The 24,806-nt window shown below is 54.4% G+C and overlaps 1 protein-coding gene and 1 long non-coding RNA gene across 2 annotated transcripts in view; one reads left to right on the top strand and one right to left on the bottom strand.

Moving 5' to 3' along the window:
- HRH3 (histamine receptor H3) overlaps positions 1–7,553 on the bottom strand; it is a 12,154-nt gene extending 4,601 nt beyond the window's left edge. The window contains exon 1 of the mRNA XM_014446636.2: positions 7,169–7,553. The gene's annotated coding sequence lies outside the window, so the exon portion shown is untranslated. The remainder of the gene's footprint in view (positions 1–7,168) is intronic.
- A 6,838-nt stretch (positions 7,554–14,391) lies between these two features.
- LOC106694661 lies at positions 14,392–24,424 on the top strand. Its single transcript, XR_001345695.2, has 2 exons — positions 14,392–14,502; positions 24,274–24,424. It is a non-coding gene; the product is annotated as an uncharacterized LOC106694661 (long non-coding RNA).
- The last annotated feature ends 382 nt before the right edge of the window (positions 24,425–24,806 follow it).

Raw genomic sequence — 24,806 nt, forward strand, 5'->3', positions numbered from 1 at the left:
TGCCGGAGCGTCTGTGCGCCCCAAGTGCAGCGCGCTGCCAAGTGCGCCCCGTGCCCAGCCGGCCGCCCCCCGCGCCCCGCGCCTGGCTCAGCGCCGGCACCATTGGCTGTAGCCCTCGCCCCGCCCCCGCCCCCCCCCCGCCAAAAACGGAGCCGGCAAACCAAGTACACCGCCGCATGCCCGATAGCTGACGGGAACCAGCCTGGTGCGCACAGCCGCTGGCTGGGAGCCGGGCCGGGACGCGACGAGGGCGGGGCTGGGGGCTCGGCCTGCAGTCAGCCGGCCAGTGCGCTCTGGAGCCAGGCTCTGGGCCGCTCGGCCTGCCCCCTGCCCTCAGCCCCATGAACCCTGGCCGGCCCTCGTCGGGAGCCGGGATGCCTGTGGGGACCTGGAGTAGGGGTAGGGGAAACACCTGCACCCGCGCGACCCCTCCTCATTCATCCTTGGTGCCAGCGGGTCTGAGGGAAGGAACGTCTTAAAGAAAAAAGAAAGGGAAGGATCTCCGAGAGCTTGTGCTCCGATCAGGGTCAGCCCTCCTCCCTCCCAATCTGTGTGGGACTCTGGGTCTCAGTCTCCCCGTGGACAGGGCCCAGCGTAGCGGGCAGGGTGACCTACAAGGCTCAGACAGATGTAGAGTTACGTAAGGAAAGATGGGGAGCCAGTGGGCCCTGCCAGGAGGGGAGCTTGCCTACTAGGCGCTCAGATGGGACCCCAGGTTGAGGGGGGAGTGTCCAGCAGCTTGGAGCCCACGGGCCCCCTGGAGGACAGCACCATGTGGTGGTCAGCTCTGCATGGACAGAAGAGGTCACTGCACTCGCTGGCACAATCAAGGCACCCGTAGCTGCAACTGTGTTAGCGCCTGCAGGAGCGGTTGGGGGAGGAGAGGCAAGGGAGGGAATGCCCCTCCCCCCAGGCATGTTCAGATAGACAGGGTCAAGGACACATTCAGCTGGAGACACTCACAGACAGACACGCCCACACGCAGATACACAGACACCCACAGACCAGGGAAAAGCACCCAGCGTCAGTCTGGGGCCTCCAAAGGCAGTTAGACAGACACACACGGCAGACAGCGACAGCGAGGGGAACAGTGCCCGAAGGAGGGAAGCAGGGGCCCCACTCTCCTGCAGCCACACTTCTGTGGGCCTCAGGGAGGACAGAAACCAGTATCTGCATATGGGTGGGGCTGGGAACGGGCAGAGGCTGCAGACTGGACCCCAGACGCCGGCACTCATATACTTACCGCAGTTTCTGGATCCTTCGGGGACCACCCCTCCCACTAGCCCCCAGGGGTACTTCAGAAACTTTGAGGAGTGGGGGCTGGGCTCCCTCTGCCCTCAGAGCTGGTGGCGGGAGGACCCACTATTCCACAACTTCTTGCAGCCTGTGCTGGGCGGTGTGGGGCTCCAGCTCACTCTCCCAGAAGCCTCACTGAGTACCTGGCTATGCCTCTCCCACCCACCAGCATAGCCTGCTCCTCTTACCAGCTCCCCCAGCTGCTCCCTCACTGCACCCAAGGTGACTGGTGGGCAGCTCTGTGCCAGGATCAGGCCCTTAATTGGTGGTGAGACAAGCAAGGTGAAGGGTTCCTGGAGTGGTCAGTGAGGGCTGCTGGACCCCATCACTCTCATCACAGGCCTTCCTGTGCCTTTGGTGCTGGGCCAGGGCTCACTGTCCATGCTCCTGTGGAATGGACTCCACCAGGTCCTGCTCCTCCCCCAACCCTCCCGGGGCTGGCTCTGGCTAGCAAGGCTGCATGCCCCTGCCCCTGCCCCAGCCTTGGGAGATGGAGTCGAATGGGGATTCAGAGGGGGCTCTGGCTCTCTCACTGGCTGGGAGGCTCCTCCCCAGTCTCAGTGGAGGAGTATGTGTTGCTTACCATCCAGGATGGAGGGCCCATAAAGGGTCTGTGTAGTGATGGCTCCTTCAAAGTCTCAGTGACCCTTGTGGCTACCAGTATTCTGGAGATTTCCCTGGTGGACTCACCCCACAGCAGCCGGGGTGGGGGGTGGGCTCAGTCAGACTCAGGGGTGGTCTTCCTCTGTAAATTGAGGGCTTCGGGAGAGGAAGGGCCAGGGCTGGCCAGTGGTTTGAGAATGGCGGTAGCCCACGTGGTGAGCACCATCTCCGGGCACTCATGTGTATGATCTTATTAGCCCCCTATTTACCCTCTGAGGTTGGCAGGACCAGTGGGCCCTGTACAGAGCTGGACACCACTGGCCAAGGTCACACAAGGCCAGGCACCCCTCTCTTAATGGCCACACTCCTGGCCAATTCCTGAGGTCAAGGCCCCTGAGGCCAGCAAATGCACCAACCCTTGGGGCATAGTGTCCTCTAGGTCCAGCCCAACGCAGCCAAGGCAATTCAGGGTGAATAGGGCAGGTCCACAGGGCATCTTGCCCAAGGAGTGGGTATCCAGGCCCCAGATGGTGGGGAACCCTGGGCAAGGCTGGCTGAGGGCTGGGATAGAGGACAGGCCCCGACTTTCCACTCACTCAGACCCCAAACAGAGGGAGTAGCCTGGGGCTCTGGTTCTCCATTGTTGAAACAGTCAACATTTTGGGTGAAATATGTCCAGTCCAACAAGGAGGCCATTGGGAAAATGCACCATTCACACCAACCCTAGCCAACTAGCAAAACCAGTGCCTGCAGCTTCTCACACAGGAGAAAGCACACCTGCTGACTGAGTGACCCATCCATTCCTCCATCCAGAGCTCTTACTGCTAAACCTCAGGCACCCGGCTGGCTGGTGACAGAGCGTACGCAGTCCTAAGTAATGCGTGTGCAGGTTCTCGCTGCTGGCTGGGAGGAAGGAAGCAAGGCGGGGGATGGAGAGCACCAGCACAGGGCTCCCCTTCACGAGAGAGCCTGCCCGTGGGCTGAGGTGAGCTGACAGCCCCTGCTGGCAGTCTGGCCTTTGGGGTCTGCTGCTGAGGCAAAGGACACATCTTCCCAGTGGGTGGGACTTGAAGCTCCTGGTCTTGTACCTTGTGTGGACGGAAAAGTGGCCCAAGTGAGAATATCTACGCGTTCAGGGGCAGTGCCCAAAGTCCTGGAGGGCTGGTCAGGGCCGGGAGGGACAAGGACCTGGTGGAGACAAGGGGTTTGGGGCTGGAGCCATGTGGGTGGACACGTGATTGTGGGCCCCAGCGTGAAGGCCCTCCCGGGAAGCTTCCATCAGGAAGAGGTGGTTTAGCAGGCCCCTGGCACAGGCCGCCCAGAACTGGCATGAGGAGGTCATGCTGGAGGCCCTGCTGGGACCAGGAGCGTGGACTCCCACCTCCCCAGGTTGATCTGGCTACTGCCACCTCTGAATGTCCACCCCACCCACCACATAACCAGGCCGCGCCCCCCTGTGGCATGTTTTCCAGGAGGAGAAACTGCCACCTGGTGGCGAGTTGACCACATTGGGCCCTTCCTCACACACCTGCTCAGGTGTGGGCTTGACCCCTGCCCGCGAGGCTGCACCAGCATCCAGGTGTGGAATCCCACACGGCCTGGGGCCCACTTCCCAGACAAGGATGCACTGGTTGCACTGCCTGACACACTGTCCTGGAGCCACTTGCTTCACAGGACACAGGTGGGCACCACCCGCTGTGCAGTCTAACAGGAGTACACAGCACCGCATCTCCAACAAGGACAGCTGAGCACCGGGGCTGGGGTGGAGGCGGGACTGGGCCCCTGGCCCCTCCCAGCGACCCTCTGGGGAAATTGTGCCTCCACCCTCTGGGCTCTGCAGGGTTAGCGGTCCCCTCCCCAGGGGGTGCACTCTTACCTGGGCACATGGGTATCTTCTGAAGCTGACATATGAGAGGTATGGGAGACAGAGGTCAAGGCTGACTCCAGGGTTTTGGCTCAGGCATCTCAGAGGATGGCGCTGACAGGAATGAGCCGGGGAGTCTGTGGGTGGAGCGGGCTGAGGGATGATGGAGTGCTGATAGGAGTGTGTCGAGCTTGATGCCAATTGGACATTCTGGCGGGGAAGTTGTTAGGCCCCCCAGGGTCCAGTCCCGGGCCTGGAACCAGAGCCTGGGCCGGCAGCGGCCTGCCCTGTTCCTTCTGGGTCTGGGGCCAGGGGAGCTCTGCACTGGAGACACAAAGTTGGGGTGACCAGTGTCAGGCCAGCAAAACACTGTCCCATGTGTCCTGTGCTTCTGCACGTCCTGTGTGTCGGGCGCTGTCACGGGCAGCAGGCTGTGCCTCCACGCTCTCACTATGCTAGAAAAACCTTTCTCCTCCAACCAACTGCAGGCCCACAGCTGCCCCCGCAGTGTTCTGCCCTGTGCGTGGGGACATGGCCCAAAATGAGAAATAATGAGAGGAGCCGGGAGGCCAAGGCCAGCTGCCCGGCAATTGTCCTGCCAGTATGGCCCAGGCACGTTTCCAGGGTCAGTGCTGTGACCCTCTGAAGGAACCAATGTTTGCTTTCTCCTTCCGCGGCAGCTCATTTAAATAAGGAAATGCAGATTTTTCTTTTTTTGTTCCTTGCCTTTTTTTCCCTAGTGACATTCTGAGCCAGATATGGGTGCATCCTGATGAGCTCAGAGTTCGGGTGTGATCAGAATGGATCCTGATGCCACAGATTTGAAATAAAAGCCATGTCTGATTTCCCTGCCTTGAGGGTCAGGGCTGAATTGGGCCTAGGGCCCAGATGGCAGGAAGGCGAGAGAGGACAGGAGAGCCAGGGGTTCAGTTGCTGTGGTTTGGCTACAACTCAAAGAGGCTTCAGGAAGTGAATGTTTCGTGTTGTCCACGGCTGGAGCATCCAGGAAATGGGCTTCAGGCACAGCTGCATCCAGGGGCGGAGACAGCTGCTTCTTTCCCCCTGTCTTTCCCTGTGTTCACCTCATTCCCAGCAGGACTTTCTCCCTGAGCCCTCTCCCTGCAGCTCCGCGGTTCTCCTAACTTTCCCTTCACTCGCCAAGAAGAAGGGGAGCTGCCAGCCGCACCCAGAGTGAGCCCTGCTCACACAATCCTGGTGGCTGACTTGAGCGAGAAGAAGTGTGGGTCTTAGGTCCTGGGTCAGTGTCATTTGAACCACCCCTGTGGCTGGAGGGGAGGCTGTCAGGCAGGTGGAGCCATAGTTCTCCCCAGCAGCTGCCCTGGGGGTCCTGTGAGGAGCCTCTGTCTGCCCTTCCCCCAACAGTATCTTTGTTGGCAGTGCTGAGGAGCCTGGGCACTGGGCCTGGGCACTGAGAGCTCTATAGGGGACCCCCCAGGGGAGGCCCAAAGCTCCCTGCCCTCAGCCTTGGTTGGGGTGGTGGCCAAGCCATTCTTTTGTCTGGACTCTTGGCCAGCTCCTGGCCCATTGCTGGCTGCCAGCTGCCTGCCCTTGGAGGTCCTGCCCCCACCGGAGTGCATCCCTGCTCTGAGCCCTCTGCCCACAGTGCCACCATCACAGCGAGTTGGAGCAGCCTGACCATCCACAGCCTCGCCCTCCCTCTGGGGTTCCTGTCCTGCACTGGGCCTCTCCGGCGGTGACCAGGTTGGGTGGCCCTGATCACAATGCTGATGAGGTGAACTGGGCCTGGTGACCTGATCCACTGTGCAGACCCCACCCTGACCTGGTCAGGGCCCCAGCCCAGCCCAGCCTGCATGCCTCTTCCCAGCACACACACTGGTAACCCCCAGCCTCGCCCGTCAGGATCAGCCCACCTGACCCCTTCCCACCTCGCCTCTCGGAACCTTCAGGACTACTCCAGGTCTCTGCAGTCCTGCCCGTGCTGTTCTGTGCTGGGGCCCAGACCGCGCATATGCTCCTGCATGTGAATGTGCCTGTGGCGTGTGCCCAGTCCCATCCCCTGGGCAAAGGAGCAGCACCTGACCCCACATGTCACCCTGGGCTACTCTCCTAGAGGCAGCCTTTAGGGGAGCCCAGGGGCTGGAAGGAGGGCCCCACTCAGAGAGCTGCTTCCTGCAGGAGGCAGAGCCTGGCCCCAACTCTCCTCTGTTACTCCCCCAGACCCTGGGGATTCAGGGCAGCTCCTCGGAGAGCCTGTGCCTGTCAGGAAAATAAAGAATGAGCCACTGTCTCAGTGTCAGGGGCGTGGGATCCAACTAATGAAGACATCCCTGAGGTCTTGAGGGAGAAAGCAGGGGGCCTGGGGCGACCCCAGGAGCAGGGCCAGCTGTGTGTGTGTCTCTGTTTATGAATATGTGTGTCTGTCTGCCTATAGGTGTGTCTATGTATGTGCATTTTTGTGCATGTGGCATGTGGGTCTGGCTGTGTGTCTGGCTGTTCTCATGTCTGTGGGTCGGTGTGTGTGTCTCTGTGGGTGGATTTCTGACTCGGGCCAGGAGCGGTACTTGTCTTCCTTCCTCCCTGTGGGGACAGGCCAGTCAGAGAGCTGTCCCCTCCACAGGGCCCCGGCTGTAGGACCAGTTCGTGGGCCAGGCCAGAGGTCAAGTGATTACTCCCGAATCAGCCCCTCCCCTGGGTCTGGGCACGGCTCTCAGCCACTCACTGGCCACACACACTCATACAGCAACCAAACGGGAAACAAGCTGTCCCTCCTGGCAGACCCTGGATGCATGGGGCCACCAGGCCAAGGCGGGCAGGAGCTCAGCAGGTAGAGGGGCTGGGGGTCAAGGATGTGGCAGGGCTGGGGGGTCCCGGAGCAGCCCCTCCTTCAGCCTTGCCGGGCTTTGCTGAGGAGGCTGGTTGTTGGCTCAGGACCTGCCTGGCCAAGTGGCTTTGTGCCTTTGTCCCTCTCACCGGCAGCCGGGAAACCAATGGCCAGGGCGGGGGCCGACAGTGCAGCTCTGGGTGGACTAAGGACATGGAGTCTGAGCCCTCAGCCCCAGACCAGAGCTCTGCCCTCCACACTGTCCCAGAGGGGCCACCTACCTTCTCCCTATGGCCCTGGGTAAAGGGCAGCTTGCCACTCCGGTGGGACTCACCACCCTCTCCCCCACACCCTGCCAGACCGGCTTGGGCCCACCTTTTCCTGGCATTGCGCACTCCTCTCACATTTTCTAAACTTGCTCAGCTGCTTCCGGCAGAGCTGGAAACGCCCTTGTGGCAAGTAATGAGGCCCACGGGGAGGCTCCTCTCCTCCCGAGGCCCGTTTCCCATCTGTGCACGGTGCAGCACTGGGTGAGCTAGTGGCTAAGAGCCACCTGGTGAAAACATCCGGGGCTTCCTGGAGTCTGTCCTTGAGTGACTCACCTGTGTGCCATCTGGAGGGTGGTCCCAGCCTGGGATGTCCTGATGGCGGAGGAGGGGTTCAGAGGCCTGTCCAAACAGGTGGCTATGCTCCTCACGTGTGGAGAAGAGGGCATAGAAACCGCGGTTCAACGGGGCATACATCTGACAGTACACTGATGGTGTATCTCCTTCAGGCATGGCTGGATCCAGGAACCCAGTAACTCTCATCAAAGCCTGTCTTTCAGCCCTTGGTGCATGCCTGCTCCTCGCTCACACAGCTGTCCCCTCCGGGTGGCACTTCCAGACTGACATTCCACAGCTCTCAGCCCCAGATCAGATGCAGGACCTTGTGCCCAAGCCCATGGCATGACCAATTATTCCAAAGTGATGCAGTGATGTGCCAGGTGCCATCATGTGCCCCTGTCTGGAGCTAGAAGTGAGGTCAGCCTGGATGAGGTGGGGGTCCCCACTGGAGAATTTGGGGTTGTTCCTAGAAGACAGGGTGGATGCTGGCCAGAGCACCAGATGTTTTTCAGGGGGCCCAATTCCATGTCCTCTGCCCCCCAAGTCCATCCTGTATGGGCTTCCTCTACCAGGGGCTTTCCATGCCTGACTTCCATGGCCTCACCAAGCCCTGGGGAAACAGGCTCCTTGAGACCTCACTTAGCAAGTGGCAGAGCCTGGACTTGCATGCGGTTGCTGGCTCCATCCAACCCTTGGTCCTCTGCCCAGATCAGATCATCCCACCCACCTCCTGCAGGCATGTATTGAGCACCTACTATATGCAGCTTGACTAGGAACCCAGAAGGTCATGTTATTGAGGCTAGTGAGTGATTGGAGGTGCCAGGCTAGCTTTGCCTTCAGGAGGTACCTTGGAGAGGATCCAGCCCTGAGGGTCCCCAAGCCCGGGCTGTGGGATTCCCTGGTAGACTGCCTTCCTGGGCTGGGGCAGTGCTGGCAAACTGCCTAGCATGAGGCCTCTCATCAGCCCCTTTGCCTTGTCCCCAGAACAACCTGGCCTGCTCGCCAGCCTGCTACCCTCCTGGAGGGTCAGAGCCCTAGCTGGCGGTGTGCAGCTTCTGAAGCCCTGAAACTGGAGAGCAGCACCCATGGGCCCCGAGTCCTGCACTGAGCCCGCCTCACTTAGGATGGCTACAGAACTGGGGGCCCTAAGTTAAGAATTTCAAATGGTGACAGCAGAGCAGTCAATTGAGCACAGAGCCCCACCGAACCACCCAGGTTGCAGCCCCGTGTGCCCTGACACTCCTAGCCCATAGTCCAGCCTGCTGGGCCCCCTCTCACCCCTCCACTGTGAGGGCAAATCTGGGGTGTGCCTGGCAACTGCTCTGACTGGCTGTCCCCTTGATTGTGGCTGTCCCCCCCTCCCCTGCTCTGCCTTCCTCTCCCGTGGATGGAATGATGGAAGGGGGAGCATGCCTATCCCCAGAAGGACCCAAGTGCCCGCTGTCTCTTACCCCACCCTCCAGAGCCCGGGTGCTTCTGCCAGGGATGGAGGTGGGGGCCCTGCCACCAGTCCCCACCCTGCCCTCCACACTGTCACAGTGGGGCCACCTAAGTTTTCCCCCACGGCCCTGGGGAAAGTGATGGGCTTTGTTTACAAAGCTTTCCCAGCCCTGGCTGGTTTGGCTCAGTGGCTAGTGCGTCAGCCTGCGGACTGAAGTGTCCCCGGTTTGACTCCGGTCAAGGGCACGTGCCTGGGTTGCGGGCTCGATCCCCAGTGGGGGACATGCAGGAGGCGGCCAATCAATGATTCTCTCTCATCATTGATGTTTCTATCTCCCTCTCTGAAACCAATAAAAATATATTTTGAAAAATAAAAAAATAAAAAGCTTTCCCAGACCCACCGGCCTCCTAAGCAAAGCCCCGGTAAGGCTAAAGGAGGGGCTGCTTCGGGGTACCCCAGCCCTGACACACCCATGACCCCCCAGCCCTCCACCTGCTGAGCTCCCACCCCGTCTTGCCTGCCAGAGGACAGCTGTTTCTTGTGTGCACTTGTTGTATGAGTGTGTGTGGCCAGTAAGTGGCCGAGAGTCGTGGCTCACACTGCTCTCCCCACCCCCACTCCCCAGGTATGTTTAAACTCCCCCTTCACCCCACTCCACCCCTGTACCAGGCCTAGCCCCATCTGGAAAGTTAAAACCTTCCCGCTCCCTCCTGCCTCACTGGTCCCTGCTCGGATGTGCCTACAACCACCAGAACCCCTGGGAAGGGTGGAGAGAGAAGAGCAGAGCCCCCTCCTTGCCCTGTGGCCCCTGGGTCTGAGTTTGCTCACGGGGGCGCACACCTGCCCCACGCAGGGCCAGCAGGGCAGCAGGTGCTCAGCAGGCACTTTGAGAGGAAACCACGCTCAGGGCACAGCCACGAGTGCTTCAGCGGTCGGGACCGTGCGGAGGCTCCACCCCACAGGCTGCTGGAGCACAGTAGGGCCCAGTCTGTGTGGCAAGGGTGTCAGGGCCTGAGAGCTGAGAGTTCTGCCTTGCACCTGGCACCGCCCCACTTCCCAGGCAGTGGTGGTGAACCCACATCTTGAGAGGTGTCCTGGCCTGCCCTGGCCAAAACTGGAGGACACCTGGAGGCCAAAGGCAGGCCTAGCCATAGGCTCAGGGGTCCGCACAGGTCCTCTGACAAGTAGCCTCCCATGATCCTCTCCCCTGAGTCCTCTGTGTTATTCAGGCTGGCAGCACACTCAGCAAAATGCTGCTGTTGCACCAATAACAGCACGGGATGAAGGTCTCGCCAGGGAGATGTCAGCAGAAGTGCTTGGTGTATCTTCAGGGACAGACACACCAGGGAGCTGACTCACCTAGTGGTCAGCCCAGTCCTTGTTCTTTCCCCGTCTCCTTCTTCCTGGTCAAATGCACACGTGATGGCTGGAGCACAAGCAGCCATATTGGGCCATGAGGTGACAATGAGAATGGGACCCAACACTAGAAAGGTGGTACAATAATATAGAAACCGGGTCCCTGATGATGCCTGGTAACTTACCTGCCTGTAGCTCTAACTAATTCTAAAGGGCAGGCAGCCAAGTTGGCTCAAATGCCCCCCAGCAGGGTGGATGGCCACTCCAGCATCCTACAAAACATTTCATAGAAAAGTCTCCCAATTTTTAATTTTTAAATTAATTTCAGAGAGGAAGGGAGAGGGAGAGAAAGATAGAAACATCAATGATGAGAGAGAATCATTGATCGGCTGCCTCCTGCATGCCCCCTACTGGGGATCAAGCCCACAACCCAGGCATGTGCCCTGACTGTGACCTCCTGGCTCATAGGTCCACGCTGAACTGCTGAGCCATGCCAGCCGGGCTCTCTCTCATTATTGGGGTTTCTTTTTTTTTTTGTTTTAAATATATTTTATTGATTTTTTACAGAGAGGAAGGGAGAGAGATAGAGAGTTAGAAACATCGATGAGAGAGAAACATCGATCAGCTGCCTCCTGCACATCTCCTACTGGGGATGTGCCCGCAACCCAGGTACATGCCCTTGACCGGAATCGAACCTGGGACCCCTCAGTCCGCAAGCCGACGCTCTATCCACTGAGCCAAACCAGTTTCGGCTGGTGTTTCTATCTCTCTCTCCCTCTCCCTTCCTCTCTGAAATCAATACAGATATATTTTTTAAAAAGTTGGCAGAATTTAATGGGTGCAGATTGCTCAGGTCCCGAAGCCATGGGGAAAAAAAGAAAAGCCCTTTGAGGCTGCTATTGATAAGTTGTCTCTCTTCAGGTGGTGGGTTCAACACTAAAAATACTCTCTTCCGACAACAGGGCGCCAAGCACTGTCACGTTGCACAGATTAGAAAGTTGTGTGGGAAGGATCAGCTTGGGCCACGTGAGGGGCAGGGCCAGGCTGCAGTGGCCACCGCCCTGTGCTGCACCGGGTAGCAGATTCCCCAGCAATCCACAGAAGGGAGTGGGGGTGGCAGGGAGAGAAGTGAGCCTCAGGCTAGGCTCCCCGGGGCAAAGGCCGGGTCAGCAATGCCGGGCCCCAGCATTCTTGGATGCCCAGCCCTGCTGGAGCGCAGGAGGCAGCTCTGGCCACAGACAGAGATAAGACATCAGCTCAGGCCCAGAAACCTGCTGAGAAGGTAGGAGTGGAGTTGGGGAAAGGGCAGCGGGTGATGGGCAGGGCTGGCATTGCTGACTTGCTCTGCTGTATGGCCCTGAGCAGGCTGCTCCACTCTCTGAGCCTCAGTTTCCCCATCCAAAGTGGGGAGCAATTGCCTCTGCTCAGCCTCCTTGAGGATGATGCCTGTGAATGTGCTTTCTCGGGGCAAAGCCCCGCATGCGTTTCCATGTGGCTGGAACCTCTGACCCCAGCAGCCAGGCCTCAGCCCACAGGGTCCGCTGGCTGCCTTCAGCGGGGTCATGGTCCATGATCGTCCCTGATTCTGACTCAGAAGGAATTGTGATAGGGAGGCTCCAATCATCCCTGCCTAGGGAGTCACAGACTGGCAGGACTGTGGGGTTCCCTCTTGGGGCTGGCCTGGTCTGAGAGTAGTTCTGGTGGAAGTAGTCACCACAAAATGATTAGACCAGCATGTCTCAAGCTCTGGGGACCACATACGGATGGGTCCCTGGGGTCCTGAGAGGACTCTGGGACCTGAGCCAGACCCAATGGTCAGGATGGAAGGGGGCACTGTGATGACCCCCCACTATGTAGCAGGTCATCAGTCGGTTGATATCGTGACCCATGAGGCCCCTAAGGTCTCAGCCACCCAGGAGCACCTGGGCATCTTGTTCAGGTGCAGATCCTGGTCTGGGACGTGTAGGGGCTACTTCCGCAGAGCAGGCCCAGTCGTCTGCTTATCTGAAAAGTGGGAATGTGACACATAGTGGTTACTCGGTCGGCTGTTGCAAACATGAAACTGGATGAGGCATGTAAATCACAGGCCCTGGGTAATATCAGCTGTCACTGTTGTCATGTCGTTACTGCATGGCCCAAACCTCTGTCTCCTTTTCTGCTCCTGTCCTTCGTCCCACTCCTGCAGAATCTTGCCTCTGGAATTAGCCTCTTCATCTAGCAAAGATTATGAAAATGTCCCTGAGTTGGTCCCAAGGAACCTTCCCTCCAGCCTCCAACTGAGGGAGGGTTCCCACCCAATCCTTGCCTCAGGGCCAGGAGGAGGCAGCAGCGGTTGGGAACCCAGCATATTGCCTCTGTTTAAAGGGGGTAGCGTGGGGTGATCCATGGGCAGACTGGAGGCTCACTGGACCCCAGCTTCTCCTCTGGCCCCAGTTCACTCACCTCCAAGTTCATGGCTAAGGGTTGGGCTGATAGATTGAGCCTCTCTAGGGCCGGTCCTTTTTTTCTTTTTTTTAAAAAATACATTTTTATTGATTTCAGGGAGGAAGGGAAAGAGAGAGAGATAGAAACATCAATGATGACAGAGAATCAATGATTGGCTGCCTCCTGCATGCCCCACACTGGGGATTGAGCCCGCAACCCTGGCATATACCCTGACTGGGAATCGAACTGTGACCTCCTAGTTCATAGGTTGATGCTCAACCACTGAACCACACTGGCCGGGCTATGGCCTGTCCTTTGAATGAGGGTCAGAGCCTTAGGGACTAGTCAGGGTGAGGGTCGTGGAGGGTGGGGTGGTGGTTTTCCAGGACTCTGATGGGTCAGGGCCAGGACTGCAAGGGAAGCTGCAAGCATCTCCCTGGCAACTGGCCTTGTCCTTGTCCGGGCTTGGGGGCCGGCATGCCCTCCATACCCTTCCCTCTCCTGCTGCAGTCGGTTTCTTCAAGGGTAACCATGGAAACACCTTTGTTTTTGAGGCCCAGCCCCGCCTCCCTCTGGTTTCTCTCAGCAGCAGAGGCTGGGAGGGATTCTTCTCCAGCAGCGGCTGACAGTGGGCCCACCAGTGAGCTGGCCCAGCCTGGGGATGGGGACGGCTGGCTTTCTCGTCCCAGAAATGCTGCCTGAGCTCCACCCTTGCTACAGAGGCCCTGGCCACTCCCCTTGGCCCTGATGTTTACAGGGAGCACCAGCGTCTGCCACTAAGGCCTGCTCTTGACCCCCAGGCACCCTTGTCCTGCTGGGAGCAACCTGTGTGTCATTCTCCACTGCTGCAAGTGGAGAAACACATTCTGAGGAGGGAGTGCAGAGGCCCAACTGGGGCTGGCTTTGTAGGAGAGGTAGCGGGTGAGCAGGGCCTTCAGGATGCACTCTGTGATCGTGGGGACCAGCAGTGCTCTGGGGGTCTATTCACTGACTTCAGCAGGAAGGAAAGGTAGCTGGCCAGATACCTGAAAAGTCTAGAATAGAGCATGCTTAAGGTGCGGCTGGTCCCAGGTGACTCAGGGTATTTGCTCTTGTTTCCTCTGGGTTGGCTTCATTCTCAGGTGCTCCCTCCATTCATGGTGACGGGATGCTTCAGTAGCTCCATACTTACATCTTTCTGTCACCTACCTCAATTCTGGGAAGGTCTGTGAGCAGATAGGAGAGTCATTTGACCTCAGCCATCCCTCTGGCCTGAGCTCTCTGAACTCCAGCAAAAACCCCAGGACTGACCCTCCTTGGCCAGTACAGGGTCACCTGCTCACCCCTGAGCCAGCCTGGTTCATGTTACTCCACCCACCCCAAATCAGACCCAAGACTCAAATGGAGGAGGGTGGGAGACACTGATTTGCAAAGGAAAATTGCGGTGCTCATAAGCTCAAGGCCACACAGCTAGTAAGGATGCAAGCTGGGGTCTCACTCCAGAGCTCCTGGGCTTAACCATGGAGCCACTGGAGGTCAGGAACTTCCAAAGATTTTAAACAGGAGAGGGAACGGTCAGGAATGAAGCCAAGGATAAATAGGCGCCGGGTTTTGCTGAGCAGTGAAGGGCATGCCAAGGAGTTTGGGCGATGGGGAGGCCTGAAGATGCTTGAGTTGACGGAGGCACCGCCCGCCCTAGGGAGTTGCGAGCCTTGGGCACAGAGCCCGCGCCAGACACCTGACTCGCTGTTTGTAAACTCAGCTCTCCAAGCCTCGCCCCTTCCTACCTCTCGCCCGCCCTCTTCGGGTCAATATCTGCATAACCCCGCCTCTCCATGCTATGATTGGTTATTCGAGTCGTCACTCCTCCATATGGGCGGGACCTTCGAGGGGCGTAGAAGGTGTCACTCCAGCGAAGTGATTAGTATAGTCCCGCCTCCCAGCGCTGCTCTCGGGTCGAGCACTGATTGGGCAGGCGGCGGTCTACGCGGTGGCGCGGGGCGCCTCAAGTGGCTGGCGCGGGCTGTCAGTCCGCGGGGCGGCCGGCCGCACTTCCGCCTCGGTGTCAGTGGGTCGCGCGGGGCGGGGCGGGCAGCGAGACTAGGCGGCCGCCGGACGGACCGCGGTCCAGGTGAGTGACCCAGCCCGGACCCCGGCCCGGAACCCGCATCGCCGGGAACGGCTCCCGGCCTCGGGCGGTTGGGCGGCGGGGAGGCCGGACCGGGCCCGGGTAGCCGGAGCCCGGCGCCCACCCCCCGGCGAGCAGGCCCCGGCCCTGGAGTCTCGGCCGCGAGGGAACTTGGGAGGAAAGTTGGCGCTGGTGGCGGGGCGTTGGGCCTAGGTCCCGGGCGGCAGCCGAGACCCCGCGTCGCCAGGCAACTGTGGCCCCAGCCAGACCTGCCGCCGCAGCCGGAAGTCGGGTTCGGGGTGAACTCGGAGGCCGGGGCGCCTGCCGGCCTCTGTCGCTGTCGGGGTCATCCATACGGTGGGCTCGCCGGCCGCGGGGCATTTGGACCCCTGGCTTCACTCGCATATTTGAGGTGAGAAGTCGGTCCCCGCGGCTGGAGACCCCGCCCCTCCGGGGGCGGCCACCGGTGGAGACCTCTCGCGGAAGGCTTGTGCCCGTGTCCACCCCCGACCCTGCTCTGTCTGATTTTTCGTTTGTCACCATAGCAGACCACACGGCCTGTGGGGAGCTCCTACCTGGCGCGCATGTTAGCTCAACTAGATATGCCATCAGATTTTAAAGGGTTCCCTCCTTCACAGTTAACGCGGCGACCGGGAGAGTAGGACTTGCACGTGGTAGTTTGTACGCACAGATAGAGACCGGTTTTCCAAGGTTCCTTCCTGCTCTGAGTTGAATTCCACAGTTGATCAAAAACCCGGTGATTGTGTAAGCTGGTGAGCCCAGAAGCTAGGTGGTTAGGTAGTTGGGGTCGCTCCTGAGTGAGGGGGTCACCTCCCAGGAAGCTGTGCTCAGGTTTTGGGGGTTTATCCCGAAGGGTCAGTCTAGGACAGTGATGGCGAACCTTTTGAGCTCGGCGTGTCAGCATTTTGAAAAACCCTAACTTAACTCTGGTGCCGTGTCACATATAGAAATTTTTTGATGTTTGCAACCATAGTATAAAAAAGATTTATATTTTGATATTTATTTTATATATTTAAATGCCATTTAACAAAGAAAAATCAACCAAAAAAATGAGTTATAGGTTCGCCATCACTGGTCTAGGACAAGCTCTGGACCAGGAGCCCACAGCTCTTGCGTTAGCCCCTTGCTGGGCCTGCCCGTGCCCATCTGGAGATGGGTCTCATTGCCTGTGTCCCCGGAGATGACAGGTCACAGCGAGCGAGCAGAGGCCCTCCTGACTCTGCTGGGCTTGCCATCTCTCCTGGCCCCATGTGACAGGTACCCCCACCTGGTGGGGCTGATGAGAGAAGCAGATGTAATGATGCCCCCAGCAGGCCCTGACACATGGCAGATGCTCCAAATCGTTAGTTCCCTCTCCCTTGCTGAGGACAGGAAACTTACTGGCTACACTTCCTCCTTGACAAGCCCTGGGTGCCGGAGCTGGTGTCATTTAAAACAGGACAGTGAGTGAAGAGTAAACAGATGGATCTTCTCAGTAGAATTTACCTTTCCTGTTTGCCTTCTGTGCCCCCCTGTTAGCAGCTCTTACCTGAGGTGATGATGACATGTAGCAGTTGTTCCAGGATGGCCAGAAGCACCTTATAGTTGCTTCATCCACGTGGTCTTCACAACAACCTGCAAGACCAGTACTGACACGAGCCTCCGTTCACTCACGTGGAAGCTGAGGAATAGAGAGGCTAAGTAACTTACTCTGCATCCCGCAGCAGTGAGTTATGGAGCAGGGAGGCAGTCTGGCTCTGGAGTTCACACTCTTTTCTGTTGTTGCTGTTAATCCTCTCCCGAGACAGGGAGAGAAATAGCGATGTGAGAGAGACACATTGATAGGTTGCCTCCCACGCGCCCTGAGGGATGTGCCCTTGACCAGAATCGGACCCGGGACCCTTCAGTCTGCGGACTGACACTCTAACCACTGAGCAACTGGCTAGGGCCGAAGTTCACACTCTTAAATTCCTCTCTATACAGCCTTTTAAAACCAAAATTTTCATTTACAATGTCCCCTCGCCATTTTCCTTTAAAACATTCTAATTGTGCTGCATTACAGTGTGTCCGAACTTTGTTTCTTGCCACAGAGATAATCGATTGTCATTCTTTTGTGAGCACAAATGTTTATAAAACCATTTTATTTCTTCTAAAATAAAGTGATTCACGGTGAAAATAATATCATAACTTAGAATAAACAGACTGAGGAAAAAAATGACATAAAGTGATTATCGTGCTGTCCCACATTCAGCCACAGCCCCTTGCCGTAGTCAGTAGTGAAGTCATTCCTGTTCGTGGTGGGAGGGGGAGTTGGAGGAGCAGGGGTGACGATGGATGTCCACAGTGTAAAGGACAAGGTTGCCCTTGGGGATTCGGCTCTGAGCGAGCTTAATGCAGGTGGCTGTTGAGTGTGCACGAGGCACCTGCCCTCCTCTCATCTGCATTTAGGGCTCAGACTCCTATCTGCTTGACATTTCGATGCGCAGTGTTACTTTAGTGTTTAAGAAGTGAGTGCCACTTGCTTCTCATCCTAGACCCCATCCATGCCCTCCAGCACACGCCAGCAAATGAGTCCTAGATAGGATCTGTGCTAAAAAGCTGCTCAACTTTCCCATTGTATCACACCCAGCTAATTACATAAGTAACACTTCTTTTGTTTTTGGTGGGGCAAGTTTTGAAACATTTTATGTACTTTTATACTATCTTCCAACAGGGAATTAACTGTCTCTTGCATATGACAGCTTTGGTATTCCCATGAGAAGCCAAGGCCGCCTCTTTTCCTGGGGTTTGGCTGTGATGTACATAGGCTTATAGAGCTTATGTATTTGCAGGAAAGCTGTGACAATGGGCCCAACGTGACTAACGTGTTCCATTCAAGAGGTTAAGAATCTTCCTGGAGATCAGAGGGGCGAGCCCAGGCTGGGAGCTCTCGGGTTCCGGCTCCCTCACTTTCTAACTTTGCCCGCAAAATGGGTTATTGTGTGGAATATATGTGAAGAAAATGTAAGGGAGTGTCTGGTGTTGTACTAGGTGCCCAGTTCACCTTCAGTCACTGACCTGAGAGCATTGAAATTGACCCCACCCAATAGTGACGCATAGACACCCACAAAAATTCAATTTAGAAGTGAAGCCACATAAATCTTTGTTAGGCAGGTTTGCATTCTATTGAATGTTACAGTGACACTTTATAAGAACGACTATAAAAAGACCCCTGGACCCATGAGCACCCACAGTCACTCAGCTGAGGCCCTGGACAGTATGTGGACAGTGGGGGTGTGGCTGTCTCCTGGTCACTGCCGTACTTCCTGCTGGAAGGCTGACGTTCATAGAGTTTATTTATTTTCTATTCCTCACCCAAGGATATTTTTCCATTGATTTTTAGAGAGAGTGGAAGAGAGAGAGGGAAAGACAGAGAGAAACATTGATATGAGAGAAACACATCGACAGTTGCTTCCTGCACGAGCCCCAACCACGGCCCAGGCAGGGGAGGAGCAACCAAGGTACTTGACTGGAATCGAACCCGGGACCCTTCGGTCCACAGGCCAATGCTCTGTTCATTGAGCCAAACCGGCTAGGACAGTAGAGTTGAGCACTAACAAGGGCGAGGCTTGATTCTGAAACTCAGTGCACTTCAAGGTTGGTCTTGAGCTTATTGAGACTGAATGGAAGTTAGTATTTGAACATGACTTAAATATTAAGAAATATTTAAATCCTAAGAGTTAATATTTCAGGGACTAGTTCGACACGTTAAATGCAGTTTCTGTGGACAGTGGTTAATTTGTATCTCTGCTATAATTTTATGTTTTCAAAGTGTTTTTGATGGTAAATCTCTGGTGTTGGCCCTGCCAGGGTCAAGCCCACCGTGGATACATGGTGTGGAGGACCCACCCATGCCCGCAGCTCTCCTTAATGACCATGTGGTTAAATGGTCACCTAGCCGTGCCCGTTACATCATGGCGCTTCTTTCCTTTTCTATCCAAATTCAGAAAAGAACTTAGGGTCCCCTGGCAGAATCTCAGAGCATCTCGTGCTGTCACTGGGACCTTCTGGTCACACAAGTACTCTGACCTGTGCCCTGAGCTGAACAGTGCAGTCCGCCTTGGGAAAGGACTGTGAGCAGCAGGGATGCTTGTAGACTTCTGCCTGGTGTTTGCGTCTGTCGGTCCTTCTTTCTCTGCGTGTCAGTGGAATCTTTCGGGTTGTTTTGAGACGTGGACTCTGGGATTGTGCTGGCTGAGCTAACCCTGGTCCCGCAGCGGGTCTGAGAAGGAGGGCAGAGGGAAGGTGCGCTTCTGTTGACCTGGGCACCTCCCTCCCACAGCTCTATTGAGTCATGCCGACATGGGAACCACTGAGTGGCTCTTGGTTGGGCAGACCTGTCTGGTACCTTGACCAGAGGGTGGAAGCACTAGCCTTAAAAGGTGCCAGGAAAAGCTTGTTCCCGGCTGGTGTCAGGTGCTTGGGGAGAATGGTCTGAGGATGGTTTGTGGGGAAGTTGTCCTGACTTCAGGTTCCAGAGAGGACGATGGCAGCCAGCGGGGAGGGCAGGCTGTGACACACAGGGTGAGAGCTGTGTGTCCCACTGAACCAACGGAGGCTGCTCCCAGGCTGAGAGAGAAAAGTCAGCTGTCATCTGGCACCTGTACACTGGGCTTGGCTGGAAAGTGACTTCCACTAGTGCCCTAATATCAGGGTGGCTGTGTGATCTGATGTCCCTGCAGAAGCTTTAAGGACTGCAGTGGTGGCAGATGTTAACAGGCACCTGTCTGACACTGAAGGAGAAGGGCCAGGGCCACGTTGTACTGAGCTGGGGGTGAGTTAGGCTCCGAGTGCTGGGATTCCACAGAGAAATCAGCGTGGGAAATGTTATACCACCTGCGGAGCAGGTAGTGAGGAGGGAGGGGATGTGGTTTCCTGTGCAGGTGCAGCCCCCAGTGTTGCCACGGTTCTGTTTTTAAGGCAGTTCTGTATGCATGGGGTTGACTGATGATGCTCATCAGGGTAGAAGGTCCCTGGCTGATTTTGTAGGGTTTTCACCTGGCTGCTCGGAACCTCATAAGAAGTGGGGCTTTGGCCCGGCTGGTGTCGCTCAATGGTTGAGCGTCAACCCATGAACCAGGAGGTTACCGGTTTGATTCCTAGTCAGGGCACATGCTCCGATTGCGGGCTTGATCCCCAGTGGGAGGCATGCAGGAGGCAGCCTATCATGATTCTCTCTCATCATTGATGTGTCTCTCCCTCTCCCTTCCTCTTTGAAATCAATAAAAATATATTTTTAAAAAGAAAGAAAGAAAGAAAGAAGTGCGGCTTCGGGAGGGAGGCCCGGGGATGTGCAGCACATCCCACCACGTTGCTATGCCCTCAGCCATGCTTGGAACCCCTGGTGGGGTCTTAACCCTGTTCTGGATCAGCGACCCCTTTGAGAACCTAGTGGAGAGTCTGAGTCATCTTCCTGGGGAAAAATGAACACAAACAAAAGTTTGTCATTTTCCCTTTTTTATTTTCTCTCTTTGTGGGGGAGGGTATAGTAATTCAGGGATTTTCCTGACCTTGGTTTAAACCCCACCCCCATTAGGGCTCAGGAAGTGTAGTTGGGAGTGAGCGGGCAGGTCTCATGTTAGAGTGACCAGTTTCTCAGCTCAGTGAAACTGGTTCAGAGGCTGAGCAGGTGGAACTCTGACAAGGAAGGCCCTGGGGTGGGAGAGGCAGCAGGCGGAAGGGCGAGGGTCTCAGACTGGATTCTGTCAGATGGAGATGGCATCCGAAGCATCTGGACTGACTGCATAGATGCTTCAGGCAGGGCAGCAGGGCACTGGGGACACGGGGGTGGGAGGTGGGGTGGTGGGGGGTGGGCATGCTCCACACACCCCCAGGGCTTCCCACTGCCCCTAGGGCTGCAATGCTGGGTCTTCCAGTTGTCCAGTCGCCACCTGCTGGTCCAGGGCTCTGGTTCTGCTCTCGGAAGTGGACAGGCAGTGGGCAGTGGCCCTACTGATGGTCTGATTTCTCCACTGCTCTCAGGGTGCATGGTGCCTGGGTGGGCGGGGCTGCTGCCCTGAGCTTCCTTCCTCTCCCTGCATTGGAACTGCTTTTCTCTGCTACAGAACAGAATGACAGGGTTCATCGACACAAACACTTTGCGCAGAAGAGCCTCCATTCATCTTGTGTGGGTTCTGAAGCACTTTGTTCTGGATTGTTCTAGATTCATGACCCTGTTCCTCGAAGTATCTGGTGTGTCTCTGGCGCTCACTGTTGAATATCAGTTTCTAGGGGAGGCAAGGGACTTGGGGAAACTTGTGGATGGTGGGGCTCTAGGCCATCACCTGTCAGGTCCCAACCAGAAGTGCTGGTCCCCTGGCTCCTCAGGGTCAGGCTGGTGTCCCCTCTGCCTGCCTGTCAAGGCCACCCTGTTGGCCATTTGTGCATCTTCCTTGGTGAAATGAAATGTCTATTTAAGTCCTTTGCCCCTTTTTGAATCAGGTTATTTTTTGTTGTTGAGTTTTGATGCCTTTCATTTCTTTTTCTTGTCTGATTACTCTGGCTAGAACTTCTAGTACTATGATCAATAGCATTGGTGAGTGGGCATCCTTGTCTTGTTCTGAACTTTGAGGAAAAGCTTTCAGTCTTTCACCTTTGAGCATGATGTTCCCTGTGGAGTTTTCAACTATGGCTTTTATTATGTTCTGGTAGTATCCTTCTATTGTTAGTTTATTGAGTGTGTTTTTGTTTGTTTGTTTGTTTTTTAAATATATTTTATTGACTTTTTACAGAGAGGAAGGGAGAGAGATAGAGAGTTAGAAACATCGATGAGAGAGAAACATTGATCAGCTGCCTCCTGCACATCTCCTACTGCGGATGTGCCCGCAACCCAGGTACATGCCCCTGACCGGAATTGAACCTGGGACCTTTCAGTCCGCAGGCCGACGCTCCATTCACTGAGCCAAACCAGTTTCGGCAGGCGTTTGTTTGTTTTTTATCATGAAGTGTTGAAGTTGGTCAAATGGTTTATCTGCATCCATTGAGATGATCATGGGTTGTTTTTTTTCATTCTGTTAATGTGATGTATTACATTGATCTTCGTATGATCCTTGTATTCCAGGAATAAATCCCATTTGGTGTATAATCCTTTGAATGTGTTGCTGAATGCATTTTAATGTGTTTACTTTGCTAGTATTTTGTTGAGGATTTTTTGTATCAATGTTCATAAGGGATGTAAGTCTGTAGTTTTCTTTTTTGTAGTGTCTTTATGTGGCCTTCGTGTCAGGGTTGTGCTGGCCTCATAGAATGAGTTAGGAAGTTTTCCCATCTCCAGGTTTTTTTTGGAAAACTTTGAGGAGGTTTGACGTTATTTCCAATTGAAATGGTGGAATTCACCAGTGAAGCCATCAGATACAGGGCTTTTCTTTGTTGGGAGCTTTTTTATTACTGATTCAACCTCCTTGCTTTTGTTGTGTTAATCCTTATCCGAGGATATTTCCCTTGTGATTTCTTCTTTGATCCATGGGCTGTTTAAGAGCATGCTATTTAATTTCTACGGTTTTGTGGGCTTTCCAGTTTTACTTTTGTTATTTATAACTCATCTTCTTGTGGTCAGAGAAGATGCTTTGTATAATATCTGCCTTTTTAAATCCACTGAGATGGATCTGTGGTCTCGCATGTCCTGGAGAATGTCCCGTGTGCACCAGAGGAGAATGTATATGTTGCATGTGTCTGCTGGATCATGTTGGGTTAGTTTGTTGTTGAAGGCCTCTCTTTATTTATCCTCTGTCTGGTTGCTTGCTAATGCATTTTGAAGTTATTATATATAATTTATATTACTTTGAACAATTTAAATTCAGAATTCATAGTTAACCTCCAAAGAGGACCCAGAGTTTTTGTATCATTGGTGAATTTTCCGTGCTCCGTGAAGATTACATCCCGGTTGCCTTGCCCATTTTTATAGAGAAGAGAAAGAACGCGAAACCCTGCTCTTTAGTGAGCTGACTGTGGACATAAACCCTCCAGGTCCGCAAGCTCTTAGCCAGTCACCTGATTCCCAAGTGACTAGATCTGTTTTTCTAAGAAAAACGTAAAGGTGCATTTGTTAGACTTGAGGGAGAATCATGGATTGGCTGCCTCTTACACACCGCATACTGGAGATTGAGTCCACAACCTGGGCATGTGTCCTGAGTGGGAATCGAACCAGTGACCTTCTGGTTCATAGGTTGACACTCAACCACTGAGCCATGCCAGCTGGGCTGAGCCAAAATAATTTTGAGGAAATTTAAGTTGATTTCAGTTTATGCTGATAATAGCTAACTTATATAGCAGCTTCTCCAGAATTGAAAATTGGCTTCCTGTTGATGTGAAACAAATATTTTAACATGATTTTTCATTTATAACCACCTGCCTGTTCTGAGAAAGACTTCAGCACAGTCCCTGAGCTCTGTCTGGCCTCGGATGTGGGAATGGAAACTGTCCTGGTCATGTGACTGTCCCAAGCCAGTCGTTTTACCATTTCTTATACAACTTAGGTGATGGTTTTATTTTTAATTTATTTTTGTTAATCCTCACCCGAGGATATTTTTTCCATTGATTTTTAGAGAGAGTGGAAGGGAGGGAACGAAGAGGGGAAGAGAGAGAGAAAAAAAACAATGATGTGAAGGAGACACATAGATTGGTTGCCTCCCGCACACGTCCTGACCAGGGCCAGCAGCTCAGGTATGTGCCCTTGACCAGGAATCAAATCCAGTGCTCTAACTACTGAGCCACTAACCTTGGCTGTAGATGAAGATTTTAAAATAAAAATAACTCTTCAAATAATGATTATTTATTGATCTATTTATTGTTGGATATTTGTATTATAAATGTTTCCTCTCATATTTTCTGAAATCATGAATTTTGTTATTTTTAAAATATATTTTTATTGATTTCAGAGAGGAAGGGAGAGGGAGAGAGATAGAAACATCAATGATGAGAGAGAATCATTGATTGGTTGTCTCCTGCACCCCCCACCTCCTCCTGGGGATCGAGCCCGCAACCTGGACATGTGTACTGACCAGGAATTGAACCTGACCTGGTTCATAGGTTGATGCTCAACCACTGAGCCACTCCAGCCGGGCAAATTTTGTTATTTTAAAATATTTTTGTTTAATTCTCACTGAGGATATGCTTGTTTGTTTTTCATTGATTTTTTAAAAATTCTTTTTTAAATCATGTTTTTTTGTTTTGTTTTAAATATATATTTTTTATTAATTTTAGAGAGGAAGGGAGAGGGAGAGAGATAGAAACATCAATGATGAGAGAGAATCATTGATCAGCTGTCTCCTGCACGCCCCCCACCAGGATCGAGCCTGCAACCCTTGACTGGAATTGAACCCGGGACCCTTCAGCCGTAGGCTGACGTTTTATCCACTGAGCCAAACCAGCTAGGCCTGTTTTTTTTTTTTTTTTTTAAATTGATTTTAGAGAGAAGATAGGAGAGAGAGAAACTGATATGAGAGAGAATCATTGATCAGTTGTCTCTCATATGTGCCCTGACTGGGGATCAAACCCACAAACTAGTTATATGCCTTGACCGGTAATCGAACCACAGACTTTTGGTGTAGGGGTTGATGCTCCACCAACTGAGGTCCCTGGCCAGGCTCATGCATTTGTCATTAAATCATTAATTTTATTTCTTTGCTAAGATGTAATTGAGATTGATTTTAAAAAATGACAAATGGGTATTTGAAAAATGTTTCTAAGCCATAAAACTTCTGAAAGTTAAGTATGCCAAAATGTTTCTCCCCTTAGATCTGCACCACCTATTGGATTTTACCCCACAAAGCTCCCCGTGTGAAGCACCTGACACCGTCAATGTAGACCAGGCAATGATTCAGTAGGAGACTGCAGATCGGGGCAGGGCTCCTGGCTGCCGAGGATGAACGGGGACGAGGAGTTCTTTGATGCCGTCACAGGTGAGCGCAGAGAACGGACCCGGTTCTCAGACCTACTCTTCAGATGTGAGGATGGTCAGGAAAGCATGTTCCCAGGCTTGACTCCCAGATCTGGGGAGAAAGCTCAACTTTAGACGACAGGAGATAATAAGAAAGAGCAATTCAGTTTTTTGTCTTTAAAAGAGTTGCTCTTGCATGTAAATGCTCAAAGTTCAGTTATTTTCCATTTTCCCACAGCCATTCTAAGTAGTGGCACATAGCCCGTAGTTGGAAAGCTGCTCGGGTGTGCCCGAGTGGAAATAGCGTTGCAGGGAGTGTTTGTCTGAGGGCGGTGGGGCAGCAGGCTGGGTCACTGGGCTGGGCGGGACACAAACTTAGAGCAGCCCCTTC

This window comes from Myotis lucifugus, unplaced genomic scaffold (assembly GCF_000147115.1).
Source record: "Myotis lucifugus unplaced genomic scaffold, Myoluc2.0 scaffold_556, whole genome shotgun sequence".
Classification (NCBI taxonomy): domain Eukaryota; kingdom Metazoa; phylum Chordata; class Mammalia; order Chiroptera; family Vespertilionidae; genus Myotis; species Myotis lucifugus.